General features: G+C 35.4%; 1 pseudogene across 1 annotated transcript; it reads right to left on the bottom strand.

The window, feature by feature from the left end:
• Positions 1 to 2,085: 2,085 nt before the first annotated feature.
• Positions 2,086 to 5,995, bottom strand: LOC143568185 (neutral ceramidase 1-like; annotated as a pseudogene). Its single transcript, XR_013141537.1, has 9 exons — positions 5,595 to 5,995; positions 5,244 to 5,450; positions 4,837 to 5,163; positions 3,813 to 4,077; positions 3,472 to 3,742; positions 3,267 to 3,392; positions 3,103 to 3,166; positions 2,871 to 3,016; positions 2,086 to 2,760 (listed from the first exon to the last, which is right to left on the bottom strand). The product of XR_013141537.1 is annotated as a neutral ceramidase 1-like (transcript).
• Between the last annotated feature and the right edge of the window lie 11,923 nt (positions 5,996 to 17,918).

The raw sequence follows: 17,918 nt of genomic DNA, 5'->3' as shown, positions 1-17,918 counted from the left end.
GAAGCATAACTACAATCAAATATATTCCACAATGTAGGTTCTATTAACTTGCACTTAGCTGCAAAAACAAAAGTAGCTGGTGGCAAATCAATAGAACTAATTGCACCTGTATCATCCATTGAATATTCCCAATCATGTAATGATGCATATCGAATATAAGATAGCGATTCACTAATTCGATACCACTCTATGATAACTTTTCTAGTCCCAACAACAAGGATTCTTTGGTTCGGTGCAACTCTTTTACTTGCAAAATACATGACCGGTTCTTCAGCATGGGAAAAAACACTTACCAGTCTCATGAGTAAACAGAACATCAAATAAGTGGTTGTTGACTTTAACGCACCCATAATTTCTCCAGAAGGAACACCATTAGATAACTTTGTACGGGTATTTCCAATATACAAACTCAAGCCCATATCCCAAAACTCATATAACCCTCCTTTGCCAAACACACCATATAAAATTCCATTATAAAGTCCAACTGACAGATTTTTGTTATTACAATCGATACGACTTTTCAACTTCTATTTAACTAACCATCTATTGACAGTTTCGTTTTTATACTTGAATGCCAAAAATCTAGCTACCGCAGATTTTGCCAAATTGCTATAATTAAGTTCTGAACCCAACTTCATATCTTCACAAGCAATCTGATTAGGAACTAACTGACTTAATTTCAGAATGTTAGACCATCTTGGCTTGGATTTCCATTTATGCCACCTATGTACCTTTGTCAGAAACTTGAAAAAATCATTACTTAAGAAATGCAAAAGTTTTCTTTGCTCATAAACTACATCAACTTGTTCATGATTTTTTGTGTGCAATCACCAATATAGTAACAATTTCCATTCGACATCAATAGACCCCTTTATGCCATCATTAACTAATGGCCATGATACATCATTAACCACGCTTTTATGATCCTTACAAACTTCAATAGTGGTACCTAGTTTGCATGTATCATTACAAAAATCAGTATAGCCCAGACTATCTTTTTGATTTTTCCAATTGTCTTTCAAACACTTTCTTGAATCATCACTTATAACATTCTCAATAATTTCTTTTATGTTTTCTTCAACTTCCCTGTCTGATTCACTAATACCATCATTCTTTACAACTAATGAATCTTTATCATTAATCTTTGATTCATTTTGGATTTCTATTACCCCATCATCAATTGTTTCATGAATCTCAGCACCCAAAGCTTCTTTTATATCCTTACCACCATTTTCTAACATTTCATTAAACACCCGAAAACTCAAATCTTGATTTAAAGAACCATTTTCAGTTCCAATCATACTAGGCATTTCATCGAACACCTTGTATGCAAGCTTATTATCATTTTCGTTTTCTCTTGAAACATCATTATCATTTACCTTTCCATTTTCTAGTGAATCACTAATATCAAATACCTTGAAGGCATCATATAAAGAAGAATCTGGATCATAATCTTTCAATTCATTTGCATCCAATTTCAAAGCCAAAGAAGTGGCTTCTTTCAATGTATGGAAACTATATTGATGCCATGTCATAAAAACATCTCTAATCTCTGGTTTAAGACCATTCATAAAGAGGTAAATAGCATAATATTCACTAATCTCTTCAGAACTTTTAACTTGACTGAACAAAAACTCGATTTCCTCACAAAAGTTCTTAACCGTACCTTCTTGCCTTATTGTCATAATCTTTTCGATTGCCAATTCCATGGTTGAATTGTTGCTGCTATTGTGAAAATCAATGTTGATCGATGCCTTAATACCAGTAATTTGTTGATTTCGTATTGAATCTTGATTGCTTTTGTTGCCCTAACTCTTGAACTGTTATTGTTGATTTGTGTTGTCAATGTTGCTGCCTTAACCCACAAGTCAGAGGAAAGAATGCTCTGATACCATTGTTACAATACAATCGGTAATCAAGCGAAGATCGATAAAGAGAAGAAGAAACTAAGAGAAGAAGAAGTAAACTCAATTCATCGATACTCGTCTATTCAACAGATCCCGTATATGTATACAAACATATTACGGATATAACCCTAAACTATTAGTTATTTACACTTTAGTCCCTCTACTATTTGATACCTAACAAACAACATATTTTATAATTTATCTTTTGTATAAACACATAAATTACATGATACAATAGCTAGTGTACAATGAATTTATGCAATACCGAGTTTTTGATCCCAACCTAGTTCAAATATGCTAAAATTTATTTAACGACAAAAGCGTTTGACGAGCCAGTAAAATGACTAATCGACCCGAGCAGGTTCTTGGATGCGCCAAAATGGCTCACTCTATAAACCCCAGATGCAGCCGATTGTGGGATTCACCATTCTATAGTAGCATGACTCTGAGCACTAAGTTTTGAAGGCCTAGACCACTTAAACCTAAGGCAGATATCATCATCATCGTAGACCGGGACCCACGTGTCTTGCCCTTTTAGTAACTCCACTAGAGCGAATGTGCCTTCTGTCATCAGATCATTTCTAGGACATGCTGACCAGAAAACAACGGTCACCGTGTCACCCTTTTTGAAGGTAGAATTATTGGGGACGTCACTCTTGACATCCCCAAACTTGACTCCCAGTGGGGTGGAGTCTACCACGACACCTGGTAGCAAGCCTATCTGCTTGTTAAGTAGATCTGGTGGTTGTGGGCCTGCTTCAACAGTTCCTCCTATGACAATGGCTGTTGCAAGCTTTTTGAATTCTTGAATGTAGGCACTGAGAGTATGTGGACCATATAGAGTCGAAGCTCCCTGATAAACATAAAATTTAAAAAAACCAAAAAATAGTTTAAAGTATGCATTAAAAGGGCCAAAGTTGACACCTTTAGGAAAAGCCGCCGAAAAGGTAACAATTAACTTACTTCATATCTTTGCATCTCATACTCCTCAATGGTAGTTACATATTGAGAGTAAGTGTTGGTTAGACCAGCTATCACAACATGAACTTTTTCTTTGAATACAGCACTAACAGCATCACGTAAACGCCTTCCAGCCATAGTTGTGAATTCTACAACATGAACCATATTAAATTAACAATATACATTGCAACTACTGTATTTTTTTAAAGAGAGTTTAAAAATGTCATTAATATACCTCCAGGTACACTGAGAATAACCATCTGACCTATCTTTAGTATCTGAACTGGGAGAATCGATGGCTGTGAAGCAAAAACATATATATGTTATAAGTTGATCAATGTTTTTCAAGAATCTGCATGTTTTAAGTTTTAAGGAAGTCAACTTTAAAAAGTCACTCACCGCCCAGTCATATGGTATCTTCATTTCCCCGGTATCAAGCAGGATCGGCTTTGGTTGTTGACAGTCCTTTTGCTCCTTACTTGGAGTTCTAAGCACATTCCGCACCAACTTCCAAAATGGATTCCCCTAATGATGAACAAAAATAAAATAACTTTCAAAAACATCAGATTAATTGAAACAGGATTCTGTGTGATTTATTACTTACAGTGTTGTCTCCTTGAGTAAAGTCAAAAGCACCGGGTCCATCAGTTGTACCAGCTGCAAATGCAAATCCCATTGCAGCAGGACATGTTTTAACAGTTTCACTCCCACCTCCTTGTTTAGGAAGGGTCACCTCAAGCTGTGAGAAATCCAAATAAGTGTGACGATAATCAATTTTTCCATTTAATTTCTCAGAAGCACTAGTAAAAAGTTCAGAAGCTTTTTTGAATTGTCTATCTCCAATTATTCGGGTGCTTTCAAATTCATCTGGGTACCTGTTCATTAATACACATGAATAAATAACTAGCCATATGTATGCATAATTAAGAAATGAAGAATACAAACCCGGGTCCTCGGCCATAACACAACTCATTCTTTCCACCACAAGTACTATGATTGAAGTCACATGGTAGCCCTGTATCCGTGCAGAATGCCCCAAGCACATTTGGGCTCACATCCCCACAATTGGACTGGCAAAATGCAGATACAAAACTGGGCCTTTCTGCAGTCCTGAGAGAACTTCTAACCCGTCTTGAGATGCTCAAGTATTTGGTCACTGGTTTACCTGAAATAGGCTTGAAAGAAGCTGCAAGTTCCAGAAGCTCATGATCTGCATTAAAACACCACAAAAACCTTTAGTAAATAATTCCTGTATTTAGAGGTGGAAACTACAACCATTTAGCAGAATGAACTCCCATCCAAGAATGATAGCTTATATTTTAAGATATTATGATGCACAATGAAAAAGCCCAAAGGCCAACAAGAAAACCAAAAACAAAGAACTTTGGACCATATTTTTTCCAGGTCAGCTCAACCCTGGTCACGGGCCAAGAGTCAATTTAGAAAAAAGTAGCATCAATTTGCTAGAGCGAAGATGATGGCGCCAGATGTGGTGGCAACAGTGGGGCAGCAACGGTATCGATGGCGGCAGAGCGGCTACACGGTGGAGTGGCTGTTGCAGAAATGGTGTCAGCGATGACTAGGTGGTGGAAACAAACAATGGTCATGGGTGGTGCTAACTGCTAACCCGTTCTGACCCTTATAAGTTAACAGGTTTTAAAATAGTTATCCATTTTGACTCGCTGACTAAAATAAAGAGACCCAAAGTGACCTGTTGACTGATTTGAGATAACCCAAATGATTAAAAGAACCCATATGGAATTTAGTTTTGCCCGAATCAACCCATTCTTTGAAGAACGGGTCACGATTGCGACCTATATATGGAACCAATAGTGCAACGAACATGTGAAACACTTTTCAGCCCAATTTAAAACACCGTTTCCGCATGGTCAATGCATTTATACGGATTTTACTATAATTAAATTCATCAATTCACAAGAACTAGTTTTTGGAATTTTAATAAACTTACGGTTATCTTGAGCTCCCTGAACAATATTAGAGACTCGGCGTGGGTTTTCATTAACAGTTCTTGCATCCCTTTTCTGATTAAACCAATCTTCCATAAGGCGTGCAGCGGTTCCTTTATTGTCCCCACTGATCAACTCATTTGTACGACTCATTGAAGTTCCATGAGTAGCAAACCAGTTAAACGAGCCCACTGGGCCCCACTGATCATCTACAAACTTCAAAAGGGTCATTTCTTTATCCACATCATACTTATACTTTGCACGTTCCGCTGCAGGATTGTTAAGATAAGCGCTCGGACTGCGATTAACACCCGCGTCTAAGATCTCTCCTGCAAGTTGTATGCCCAATAATTATTAAAAGTTCTGAAAAATTATTTTTAAAATGTATCTGTATAAAACTATGTTTTACCTTTGTTCACGTATACTGATCCAGGATGAAGATTTTCATGAGCACGTATGATGCTTTGTTCGATGCCATCAACTAATGCATCAAAGGATTGACGTACGAATCCTAGAGATGTAACAATATACACCACATACTGCAGATAGCCCCCAGGGCCCGCGTGGGTATGTATACCACTAATGGCAACATTTTTCTGTATATAAATCCCCATACCTATACACGAATTATGACTCTGAGCGCTTAATAGACAGAATTGCCAAAAATACACTTTTATTGAAAAAAGAGACTTGTGCTAAATGAAATAAAAGGTTCTCAAGTTATGTTAAAAGAAGGGGTAAATATGTAATCAACTGTTACCTTGCCTTTAACCTCTCAATGACTTTGACTGTTACAAGTTGTGAAGCCATGCAAGCATCAAGATTTACAAACACCACACAGTTTCCCTGTGGTTCCGCCACAATAAATGCACGAGACCGCAACCGAAAGTGAATGCCAGAAGCGGTTTGACCCGAGTTGGCATATCCCATCATGTTGACATCAGCGGCAGGCCCTGTGATGTCATAGCTTCCAAGCCCAACCAAGTAATTGGAAACCGAGACAGTTTTTTCAGTTTTGTATACAAAAACAAATAATAGCAACCAAAACCATCCAATTACACGCGACCGCTGGATAACAGCCCCAAAAAACTCCATCAAACTGCACCAGCTAGGCAGACTATAATCAACCACTCTCAAAGTATTTCCTTAACTGAAAGATTAAAAAGAATATGAATAACACCACTCTTAAGATACTAGCACTAATTTGATTATCATAAAAGTTCAAATCAATGTGGGCCCTACCCCTCCTTCACTTTGCATAATTAATACAGGCAATAATTCATTAATCATAGAATTTAAGTTCTTTTGATGATTAACATCAAACAAACACAAGTCATTAATATTATGAACTGAGTTCAAATCATTACTTCAGGTCCACATCCAAACACAATCTTATTAATCTTATCAATCAAGAATAATATCTTAACACACAAGTGACCTAGATCTAGTTAAACACAATTGTATCATAATCATCATCTTCCTCTACTTAATTCATTTAAAATTCAACCGGAAACTGCTCCGTCGAACCATGGCCGGCTTCAAGGGATGGCAGGGTGGTCGACAGCCCCCGACCCGATCATCCCGCTAGGCCCGACTTTTTTATATAAAAAAATTATATATATTTTTATGAAAAAAAAATGTATTTTCAATGTTTAAACCCAATTACACAACTCATTTAAGCCTATTTTTTTAAAATAAAATATTTTGCACAACCCAAATCATAACCAAGTAATCCCATTTAAAAATTTAATTGTTTAAACTCGACAAAAAAACCCTTAAGGGTCAAAAGTTTTTAAACTATTCTCGGAGACGCCCTGTGTAGAACAATTACAACTGAAAGTTTCTGCATCATGATCAGTTTGAAATAAAATTGGAGTCCAACACACATGTCACATGATGCGTATGATTTAATATTCAACGTGATTACTGCTATAACCCAATTTTGGGTTCAAACGTGAACGGGATGGCTATATTTTCTTTCCTTTTAATATAGATAGATTCAGGATATCTTTTGGTTTAAGTTAGTGTATGTGTCTGTTGGTGTGTGTGACAATCTTCTGGTAGCTTTTCCTTTTGTAGTTCATAAGTGTTTCCTAAGGCTACTATTTTGTTTTGGTTGGAAGGTATTTCTGGTTTCCTTTATATTTTATTAATTAAATAGTAAATAACAAGTTTAATTGTTGTGATTATTGAAAAAATAATTATGGTTGATTACTCTACAAAAATCTTTTGGTTTACTCATAATTGTATATATCCTCAGGTATCTTTTGAAGTTACTTTTATTTTCGTTTTACTCTCCTTTGTGTGAAGTTTACTCTTTTTCAAATGAATATCACATTAATTTGTTCAATGGTGATGAAAATCCGGTTTTATGATCAAAGAAGGTGGTTGGTATGTATTTATCTTTAACAAATCGGTTTTAACTTAAAGTTTTGAAATTCTGCACCGGTTGCCAAAATGTGCTTTGTGCATGATGTGTCGAAAATGCAAATAGATTGAGGTTTTCATAGAACACGATGTCACAATGTAAACATATGCTCGAAATCACATTTAAGTAGGTTGTGATTCTAGATTTAGAACAAGGCACATCACCCCATTTAGAAGAAGTGAGAAGGATGTCTGTAACTATGCTACACCTACAATGATTGATGTTGGAATGGGTAAATTAAGATAGTGTGGTGCAATAAACAGAATGTGAAATGATAAGTTTGACAATTTCTTTAGTGGTAGCTTCTAGGAAGTTGATACGAATCTAGATGATAATCACTAGAGTTGTAGATCAAGTCTCATACCCAAGTCCCAGATTTGATATAAGCAAACACACAATTTAGAGGAAACTCACTTAATTATAATATAGAAAATAACTCAAAAAAGAATTACAATAACTCTAATACATAACCATAGCTCGGTTTTGTTAAAATTAAATTAAATTAAATAAAAACCCCTTCAATCCATTGGTCATCTTGCATTTGGGAAAATGGACATCTTGTTCGCAAAGGATTTGCGTCAAAAATATACACAACAAAGACATGAAAATTAGAAGCTAGAAACTTTAAAGTATAGAAAGTCTAGCTTCAATCACTCAGGTTTACAAAAGAATTTACAGTCTTGGAAATGTAGCTATGCAAATGTCCGTAAACATAAGGTTTAACCGCATCCAAAGACAAAATTGACCCTAGTTATAGTGTTAGGTCGACTAATGAAATTAACCAAATACAATTTAAGTCTTACAACCATATCTTCACTGACTTTAATTGATGCTCATTACTTTAACAATTTATTAATGAACTTCATATATTAATAACTCATTTATTTATAGTTCAACCTAAACAAATAATACAAAATTCAATCCCTACATAAACATGTTTAAGAATAGCAATGTAAAATACACCATCTTAACTTATATCTTCAAAACATCGATGGAAATGGTGTCTAGGATTATGAGACCATCTAGATTTCAGACACGTACAAATCACCATGATTGGTTGCGAGTTACAAGTTTTTGTTATGTTTATAAGGAGAGAGAAGGACATCTTCAAAAATAAAAAGGAAAAATTAGATTTTAATAATTTAAACTATTAACTATTGGCCACTAATAATCCTAACTAACAATGTGAAAACTAACAATCCTAACTTTTAGTTTTGTTACCGCTAACAATCCCACTCTAATATTTTGTTAACTTTGTTATGTTTTTTAAATTGGAGTGAAATTATCAAAATACCCTTAGTTAAAAAAAAACAAAATAAATTTGTTGTTAAAATAACTAATACAATAAAGGGTATGTTTGGTTGAGAGCTTTTAGAAGCTTTTAGGAGCTTCTAGGTTCAAGCTTTTAAGAAAAAACTTATTCTCAATTAAAAGTCTTGTTTGGTTGAAGGAGCTTGAAGCTTTTAGGTCATGTGAAAAAAACTTAAAGCTTGAAGCTCCTACTAGTAGCGTTTAGAAAAAACTACAAGCTTTTAGTATTTTAAATTACTTAAATAACCTTTCAAAATAAATACATTTAATGTTATTATTTTTAGTTATGCCCGTTTTGGTCATTTTATACATTTTATTAAAAGCTCTAGCTACTCTGTCAAACATCTAGATATATCTAAAAAACTATAGCTTCCGGCTACAGCTACCAACTTCAAGCCAAAAGCTTCCAGCTACAGCTACAGCTACCGGCTAGTTTTTCCAAACATACCCAAAATGTTATTTATTCAATAAAGGCTTTGTTGCTATCCATCCAAACGAGAGGAACCATCGATCAGACTTTGTTCCTTAAAACTGTTGGGAAAGATCTGATCTATAGGTTCAGATATATGTGGATGACATCATCTTCGGGTCTACCAGTACCGCACTATGTTCTGAATTTGAAGAAGTCATAAACAAGAGTTTTGAAATGAGTTCGTTGGGGGAGATGGAAACTTTTCTGGGATTACAGGTTCGTCAGAGTTCGACGAGAATTTTGATACATCAAGGAAAATATGTCGAAGACATGCTTGCAAAGTTCGAGTTTCAAGATTCTAAGAGTGCGTAAACTCCTATGGCGAAAAGACCGCTTCTTTCTTCCGATCCTGAAAGGAATCCTGTAGATCAAACTTACTATCGGTTAATGATCGGATCCCTGATGTATCTCACCGCCAGTCGCCCTGACATCATGTTTGTTTCTGTCAATGGGCTCGTTTCCATGCTAATCCTAAACTCTCTTATTTAATTGCTGTTAAACGTATTTTTAGATATCTGAAAGGGAAAACGAAGCTAGGTCTTTAGTATCCTAAAAACTCATATTTTGACATATATGCTTTTGCTGATAACAATTTCCGTGGAGATGATATTGACAGGAAATCTACATCTGTTGGATATCAATTCTTGGGTGATCGATTCATTTCATGGTAGTGCAAGAAACAACAAACGGTGTCTACGTCCACTACCGAGGCTGAGTATGTTGTTGCGTCAGCCTGCTGTTCACAGGTTATTTGGATGCAACATCAATTACTGGATTACGGTTTGGAATTTCTTGACACCCCAATCTTTTGTGATAATGATGTTGCTATTGCTATTGTTAAAAATCCTGTTCAGCATTCAAAAACGAAGCACATTGACGTTAAAATTCATTTTATTCGTGACTGTTACGACCGAAAATTGATTCATCTTGAGCAAGTTCACACTGATAATAATGTGGCGGACATATTTATAAAATCGGTCGGAATAGCCAGATTTAATGTACTTGTGGGGTTTCTTAAAATGTTTCGTTTCGATGATTGAGTCTTTTTAAGGTTAAATTTGTACATAAATGTTTTCATTTTCTTTAAAACTTTTGCACAGATTTAGGGGGGAGAAAATTAAAAAAATTCAAAAAGAGTGTGTGTGTGTCTTATATATGTATATATATATATATATTTACACTTTCGCTTAAAATTACATTGGTTACTTAAGTTTGAGGGACAGATTCTTGTATATGTTTGGTCTTGTCATTTACTTATAGACATGATAGCCATTCACCTAAAGACTGAAAGCAACTGGCGCGATTGTGGTGTGTTTTTGTTTTATTTCTGTCGCTTAAAATTATGTCGGTTACTTAAAGTTTGAGGGACATGTATTTCTATATATGTTTGGTCCTGTTATCTACCTGTAGATATACGGGACAACCATTTACCTGAAAACTAAAAGTGACCGGGGAAACTGAGTTTAAAATTGTCTTCTGTAACACAAGCGGGAAGTGATATGATTATTCAATTAAGAGTTTTTTAGAAGCTTAAAATATTTTCAAATGAAAATTGATCCAACATTTGGAAAATGATAGTAAAATTGATTATGTGTTCCTAACGTGTGAAGTTACTAGGCTTAAAAGGCTTTAGAACAGTCATTGATTTGCATGGTAGCTTTCCATGATGCGTAAAAGTCGAAGTGATATAAACTAAATCTGCTAAACTTATTGTGGAGAGTCATTTTGAATAAATGTGCATGTCTCCAGATATATCTCTCCGAATGATAGGCAGAAACGTAATTACCCAGTCAGACACGAGCCCGTTGGTGTCTTGATCTTCAACATGTTATGTTTTTGTTAAAAAAATAAAATAACATTGTGTATATATAATATTGTGTTATTAAATTTCGTTTTTCAAAAGCTTAAACAATCAAACTAGAACTACAAGGGTGGGCCATTCAAATAAGTCATAAACACTCTGAATTTAAGGCGTGTAAGTCCGGATGGCTTGTAAGTCCAATGTTCAACCTTAAAGCTTCAAATTTTTGTTTATATATAGAAAATCTTATGATCAAGCACTAGGGGGTTGGTGCCAAATTGAGGTGATCTAGGGAAAACCAAATACGCTTTGAGAAGAGATAAGAGGCATCACAGGTCTACGAGTGATGTCCATCTAAGATTTATGCCTAATTGAACATAACTCGTATCACTGATGCAATGAAAATCATGCTAAGTTTATTATACCTGCTATCAACCTGTCTCTCTATGTCATAATAATGCTGAACATGAATCATTGTGAAAGCATCTTAATCAATATTATTCCATATTCGGATCTTTTCTTAAGAGGTTGCGTGTTTATTTAAACTGAAATCTGATCCCAAAATTTGCTAAATTACAAGAAGACCGAGTGATTAAAGTTTTTTCTTCTCTCATTTTATTATGTGTACTTTTATTTTTGTTTTTTTAACATTATTTGTTGTTAATTTTATTATTACCTCATGTTTACTCTTGTCGAAACGAATGCTATAAGAGATCTGTTTTAAAACATGGATCAAGCCCATGTTTGGGCTTGAAAATCTGTTCTCGGCCCAAGTCAGAATGGACCATAAAAGTTTTGATGAATGTAACTTGGATTTGATGGTTTGGCCCAAGTTCATCACTTGTTTTCGGCCCATCAGGGTTTTTGGCCCAAGCTTAAAGTTTTGAAGTTTAAAAGGCATAAATCTGCATTATTGGTTTCATTATCATAAATTTCAAATATTTCTCTCTAAGCCGAAAACCCTAAGTTTCTAACTCATTCATCTTCGTTATCATCATTATAATATTTGTTTTTTCAAATCGTTGACATTAAAAGGTATATGAAACCTTGGCAAAGGTTCTTGATTCACACATCTTCGCGTATGTCTCAGGACAAAAGCTGGGTTCAGATGAGATCAGCCACATTCATATGTCGGCTGTGGTTGCTTTAATCATGGACTGGAACTATAAATATTCCAAGTTTGTGTTCGATGAGATGATGAGCAACCTCAAGGGAAATAAGAAAGAAATGTTTCTGATGTACCCAAGGTTTCTACAGATGATATTTGACTCACACTTTCATGACGTTGTCAAATCTGTAGAAACGCTCAATTTGAAAGCTACGGGTGTCACATTTGTCAAATTCGGGCATTGAGTTGTATTAGTTTTGCAAACTTTATTTTGTTTTAAACCGACTCAACATTTTTAGAACTTTATTAAATTATTATATAATATTATTATAGACTACAATCTTAAATAAAACGACGTTTGTCATAATATAGTGTTTTTAAGAAAAACATAAGAGGTTTAAACGGATTTTTGTAAACTCGTTATAAACTTTGGAAACCTTTAAACTCGTGTTAAACAACGATTGTAACTTGAGGGGCCAGTTTTGAAAATATGTATTATATATATATATATATATATATATATATATATATACCCTAGCCCTAATTTCCTTAAAAAAGATAACCAGCCGCTCTCTCTTTCTCGCTTGGCACTTCCGGCGCCGTTTTCCCGATTTTGGTGATTCCGACGACGAGCTCCGGCCACCACCTTCACTACATCACCACCACCCCTTCTCCGGTAACCCCCTCACCTCCGGCACCCTCTCCCTCCCCTTCCTCATTCTTTTTTCGGCGAGTTCCTCTTCCGGCCGCTACCTCCTCGGGTCACCGACACCACCACACTCTTGCTCTCTCTTGGTTCACCGGAAACCCTCGCACCCAAAAACCCCTCTTTTCCCCCCTCCGTGCGTTTTTTCCGGCCACCGGTGCTCCGTCCTGGCCGTTGAGCTCCCTAAGCTCACTCTCTCTTCCCGTCTCTCTCTCCCTCTCTCTCTCTCTCGTCGTACTCTCTCTTTCTCTTTATGCGCTCTCTCTCTCTCTCTCCGTATTATCTCTCTCTCCCGTTGTATCTTCAATATCCGGCGGTAATCGGCTCGTTTCCTTTCCGGTATAGAACCACGACTCGCGAACCTCTAAAAGGTAAATAAATTTAGGATTTGGGTGTTTTTGTTGTGGGGAAAAGTTTGGTTTTAATTTGTCATTTAAATTATGGAATTGGATTGCTAACATATTGTGTTTCGGGATTTAGATTGTTGAGTCGTCTCGTCAAGACCCGAGTTTGAGTCCCACGTTAAAACGGGGTTTTGTGTTATCGTTGTTAAAAGTCGTATAATTAGTATAAAACTATTTAAATATATAAAACTCATTATTTTTAACAATTATTATTATTATTATTATTAACTTTTTATAAAAAAATGTATATCCTTATTAATTCTAATTATTAGTACTATAAATGTTCTATTTATTAATAGATCTTTAATATGGTGAACTCGTCTAGAAACCGAATCAAAATTTAGTATGTTATTATTATTATTAAAATTTTTATTATTATCATTATTATTATAAATGTTAAAGTTGTTATAAATATTATTAAAGATCATATTATTATTATGTATTAAAATTATATTTTTATCATTTATTATTAGCAATAATATTATTATATTTATTTTGTGAACTCGTTTGGAACTCGAACCGACATCGAGGGTGGTATCATTATTTACTATCAATATTAATTATTATTATTATTTTTATCAACAACATTTTAATTGATACTAAGATTGTTATTTCTTTAACTATTAATATTAGTATTATTAATAATAATTATTGTTATAATTATTATACTATATTAGTATTATTAGAAATAGTTATTGTTATTGTTATTATTATCTTATATATCTATATATATATAACATTACTATCTTATCATTAATAATATTAATATAAACTTTATTATCTATTCATTTTCATAAAACCGAACTCTTGATTTAAACCCATCTTGTTTCTGTTAATATTGGTTTAACTATTTAAAATCCCAATAAAATAATATTGTTTTATTTTAATTATCAATTTAGTATGAGTCCCTAATCATTAACAAATTAACCGATAACCTGATTAACAACCGAACCTTCTCGTTAAATGTTTCCAATATAGTTTCATTATGGTTTCAAGTTCATTAATATATATTACATTATTTATTTTAGCTAAGGTGTTTATCATTTCAAGTCGGATCTGTTCGTTTACCGTTCGAGCTTCATTTATTTATCTATTTATTTCTCAGTTCATCAAATCGAGGTGTGTACTTTCATACCCCTTTTTTCATCTTTCGTTTTGGGGTGACATTTCATACTTATCAAACTAAATGTTTTATTTACTTGAATCTTAAACCCACAAACGTGATTGTATACATTACTTAAATACTTGCTTGATTTGGTGTTCTATGCTATATGTCTATGTGTTTATCGCTTTCGGTTGGTTGAATCTATAAATCCTAGACCATTTGGCAATGGCAAGGTGTTGTTAACGTAATGCAATTAACGATATTCTATTAAATCCTAGACTACTTGGCAACCCCTTATAGCCAGGTGGCGCTAACGTAATTCTATTAGCGATTGTCAGTTTATCCAAGTTGTTGCTTTTATTTATCGTTTTGTATACAAGTTTTGTGGTTTTTTATTACTATATAACTAAATGCTCAAACTTATGAATTTCTCACCAACCTTTGTGTTGACAAACTTTATTTTATGAAATGTTACAGGTTTGACTTTTGTTGACTCGAGGACTTGATGAAAAACATTACCAAGACTATTAGGGTATTAGTAAAACGAACAATATAAATGTTACTTGTATTAAATTTGTTTGTGTGAACGAGAGGTGTTGATTATTGATTTATGAAATAAATGAGTTGATTAAATATTGTCACTTTAAATAATGTCTTGTGTTTTTGGGCAATCGGTTGCACCCCGACATGTTCCGCCGCCTTTGGTCGGGGTGTGACAATGGGTCCCAACACATTTGGGTTGATGAAGCACTCACGAAAGGGGGCGAAAGTTGTGTACAAAGGTCTTCATAAACTAGTCAAGTTTGCAAGATTTGCTGAAACTGAGGCTGCTCCTTCTAGTGCCAGTGCCTCGATTGCTGTTGAGCATATGACACCTGATCAGAGGTTCATTGCAGCTTACGAGACTATCTTTGACAATGATGAGCCAGATAGTTCTCCATCACAACACATGGAGACAGAGAACCAAGAAGAGCAGACTGTACCTACTATTGATCAGTTGAAAGACTTTGAGATGTTTAAAGATCAGCTCCAGTTGACTGCATTGAAACCACCTCAATCAGTCACTGCGACACAAGATGAAGATCTACCAGAAGAACCGGCCACTGATATCATTCCTAGAAAAAGGAGAAAGAAATTTCTGAGACCGGGTGTGCTGGTTACAGAAACTACACCATCAATCCAACAAAAGAAACCTGAGCCTGAAACTACTGAAGCTCAAGTTGATGCAAGTCCGTCTACTGCTGAACATCGAACTCAAGACCAGATTTTTGATAATATTTCTCATGAGTTCGCGTTTGCATCTAACATTCAGTCCCCAGACGATCCACTGGGATTGTCTGACCCGGTTGGTCAATCGAATTCAAGCACCGCAGACAAGATTGCACACATTCTGGCAATGCAAGACAAGTTTTTGCAAGATAAAGGCAATCTTGTTTGATCCCGTTTATAATCGTTCTAATCAATATATATAATAACTAAGATCTAATCCAGATCTATATGTTAATATTAATTATCCGGATCTAACTCTCTAATACGTTAGTTTGATTGCTATTAGTATGTAGTATATATTATCAGTATGTTTATTGTGAAGCTTGAGAGAGAGAGAGAGAGAATACTATAAATTTTTCTGAATAATATTAATTCTCTCAAAACTTCAACATGTACAAGTGAACAGTGGTTCACTATTTATAGAAGACGATCTGGTTCGCTAACATCCCCTAGCGAACCAGCATCCCCTTCGTTAAATAAATTAACTTAACGAACCACCCCCTGATTCGTTAACATCCCCTAACGAATCAGGAGGGAATACAATATAATGTCCTAGTTCGCTAACATTCCTAGCGAACTAGACTTAACCTTAACGAACTAGTCTTAGTTCGCTAACATTCCTAGCGAACTAGACTCAAACATAACGAATTAGTCTATATAAACATTAAATATTACATTTAAATATTAAATAAACATTAATGATAATTACAAAGACTCTAGACGCAAAACCGTGCACTAACAGACACCCCCTCGTCTTGAGCTCTTTGTCTTTAACTTATTTGAAACGCTTTGTCTGCCAATCTCTGCAACTATGAATCCCATGTTCATGGCATACACGAACAACACGTTGGAATTGCATAGCCAAGTCGTAATCTTCTTGGCGTTCAAACAAAAACTGCTTCCTGTGTAGCACGTCATTGTCTGTCTCTGATAAATTAACCAACCACATCGGATCAATTATCTTGATGAGCTCAGTCTGTAGTCCTCGACCACGAACAATAACGACCTCGCCAATACGATTGTCATAGTACCAACGGTTGAAAGACAGATGAATATCTTGAGGCATTGTCTTCACAGGAACCCTTTTCATTGTCTTTGGTGGCTTCACTTTCAAGACAAGTTTCTTCCAGCCGGTCCTTGGATCAATCTCATCAATACGTTTACGTCTTGGGACCTGGGGATTGAAGAATTTGAAGCCATGATTGACCTCTAACAGTAAGTGTTGATGGAACCACTTAGCCATTCGGTTACCCCCACGATTGATAAATGGACGTCTCGCGAGGGTGCGTATATCCCACGCGGTAATGTTAAAACATCCATTATCCTCTCGTAATATTGGACACCCTTTTCCCATTTCACAATACATACCTTAAGGTCTGAATCATAGAGCCAGGAGACAATATCACCATGTACCTTAGAAACAGTCTTGAAGGTAGTCTGATTTGCCTCAATCCAAGCAGCAGCGGTATCCTTTCTTTCTTTATCTACATACCAAAAAGCACTGATGATCTTACCCACTTTCTGCGTTTGAACCATCTTTCAATGTCATCATCAGTCACTTCTTTGAGTGAAGGAACCGTTCGCTGCACAATCTTCTCCAAATCATCCTCAGTCTCTTTAATTACGTCTTCATGAAATACCGGAGCACCTTGATCAACATTTTCGTGTTGATACAAGTCCGGGTACTCTTCAACTGTAATATCCTCCATCTCAATCTCCTCGTTCTCATAAATAAAATCCGTATCCATAAATATCGGATCAACTTCCATTTCATCCTCATTGATCACTTCAACATCGGGCTCAGTCTCTAATACAGTCAGCTGATCGTCATTTAGCCCAAGTAGAATCGAGATCTGCTCCCTTGTCAAAGATCTAACCACAAACTCACCAATCTGTATCTCATCTTTGTTCACCATACTTCTAACTATCCCCAATTCGTCAATAAATATCACCGTGTTAGCCTCAATCATTTCTATTGGCTTAGCAGCTGTTGGATCTTGAAATGAAATTATCTGTTTGTTTGAATCATCAGCGCCACTAACACCAGCACCAGAGGATGAACCGTGCGATTGTTTAGGCTCACCTCCTGCATCAGACTCGTCAGGATCATTATCATCATTTTTGAGTTTCTTGAGGGCATCTTCTTTACAAGTTAATTGTAAAATTAACTCATCTTGTTCTTTTAATTTCACCCCCTGAGACTCAACAATCGTACGTAACGCTTGACAGAAAGAAATATAACTCATCATCTTTCGTTGATTCTCAATGAGTCGTTCTTGAGTTTGTCTGTCAGCTGCCATTTGATTTTCATATAAATGTAGCAGATTAAGCAGCATTTCCGTTTGTCGACCTGGTGGTAAGTTGTATACAGATGGATGAACATGTTGAACAGGTCCTTGAGGCCGAGTGATTCTCATGAATGAGACATCACTAGGCGGAGGTGGAGGAAGAGTAGTTGTAGGCGAGGAGGAGGTCTCATT

This window comes from Bidens hawaiensis, unplaced genomic scaffold (assembly GCF_021521415.1).
Source record: "Bidens hawaiensis isolate Kalapana, Puna unplaced genomic scaffold, B.hawaiensis_p1.1 tig00023821_1, whole genome shotgun sequence".
Classification (NCBI taxonomy): Eukaryota; Viridiplantae; Streptophyta; class Magnoliopsida; order Asterales; family Asteraceae; genus Bidens; species Bidens hawaiensis.
Note: the sequence above shows the minus strand (reverse complement) of the source record. Positions and strands in the feature narration are given on the sequence as shown.